The sequence below is a fragment of the Lepus europaeus genome, chromosome X (genome assembly GCF_033115175.1).
Source record: "Lepus europaeus isolate LE1 chromosome X, mLepTim1.pri, whole genome shotgun sequence".
NCBI lineage: Eukaryota > Metazoa > Chordata > Mammalia > Lagomorpha > Leporidae > Lepus > Lepus europaeus.
The window spans coordinates 29,340,737-29,342,410 of NC_084850.1; positions in this window are offsets into that span (position 1 = coordinate 29,340,737).

Genomic DNA, 1,674 nt, shown 5'->3' on the forward strand with positions numbered 1-1,674 from the left:
CAGAGTGTTATACAACTAAATTGGTGAACTTTAAGTTTGCATTATTGCTGATTTATGTTGAAATATGTACCAAATAACTGCTATGGATGGAATTGGGTCCTAAAATTCATTCAAGGGGCTTCACTGTGGTGAGTGGGTTAAGCTGCTGTCTGTGATGTAGATATTACAGATCAGAGCCAGATGCTGTCTTAGCTGAGCTACTTCCTAGCCAACAACCTGCTGTGTGCCAGGGAGGGTGGCAGAAGATGTCCCTGCTCCCATGTTGGAGACATGGGAGGAGTTCCAAGTTCATGGATTTGACCTTGTCCAGTCCTTGCTGCATGATGCTTTACAGATTCATCCATGTTGTTGCAAATGACTGGATTTCTTTTTTTTAACCACTGTGTAGTATTCCATAGAGTATATATCCCATGATTTCTTTAACCAGTCATAGCCAGTTTAGCCCAATTTAGCCACTTTATCCAGTTTATCCCAGTTGAAGGGCATTTAGGTTGATGCCATGCCTTAGCTACTGTGAATTGAGCTGCAATAAACATGGAGGTGCAGACAGCTCTTTTATTTGATGATTTAATTTCCTTTGGGTGAATTCCAAGAAGTGGGATGGCTGGGCCATATTGTAGGGCTATATTCAGATTTCTGAGGTATCTCCAAACTGTCTTCCATAGTGGCTTTAGCAGTTTACATTCCCACCAACAGTGGATTAGGTTACTTTTTCCCCACATCCTCATCAGCATCTGTTGTTTGTTGAATTCTGTATGAAAGCCATTCTAACTGGGGTGAGGTGAAACCTCATTGTGGTTTTGATTTGCATTTCCCTGATGGCTAGTGATCCTAAATTTTTTTCACATGTCTGTTGGCCATTTGGATTTCCTCTTTTGAAAAATGCCTGTTCAAGTCCTTTGCCATTTCTTTTCTTTTCAACCTTTATTTCATAAATATACATTTTTAAAGTACAACTTGTGAATTATAGCGGCTTTTCCCCCCATAACCTCCATCCCATCCACAAGCACCCTATCTCCCACTCCCTCTCCCATGTCATTCTTCATCAAGATTCATTTTCAGTTATCTTTATATACAGAAGATCAACTTAGGATATATTAAGTAAAGATTTCAACAGTTTGCACCCAAACAGACACACAAATTATAAAGTACTCTTTGAGTAGTAGTTTTACCATTAATTCACATAGCACAACACATTAATCACAGAGGTCCTACATGGGGAGCAGGTGCACAGTGACTCCATTGTTGATTTAATAATTGACACTCTTATTTATGATGTCAGTAATCACCCGAGGCTCTTGTCATGAGCCGCCAAGGCTATGGAAGCCTCTTGAGTTCATCAACTCCGAAATTATTTATACAAGTCCATATTCAAAGTGAAAGTTCTCTCATCCCTTCAGAGAAAGGTACCTCCTTCATTGATGGACCGTTCTTTCTGCCGGGATCTCACTCACAGAGATCTTTCATTTAGGTCATTTTTTGCCACAGTGTCTTGGTTTTCCACGCCTGAGAAACTCGCATGCACTTTTTAGCAGATCTGATTACCTTAAGGGCTGATTCTGAAGCCAGAGTGCTGTTTAAGGCATCTGCCATTCTATGAATCTGCTGTATATCCTGCTTCCCATGTAGGATCATTCTCTCCTTTATAATCTATCAATTATTATTTGTAAACAC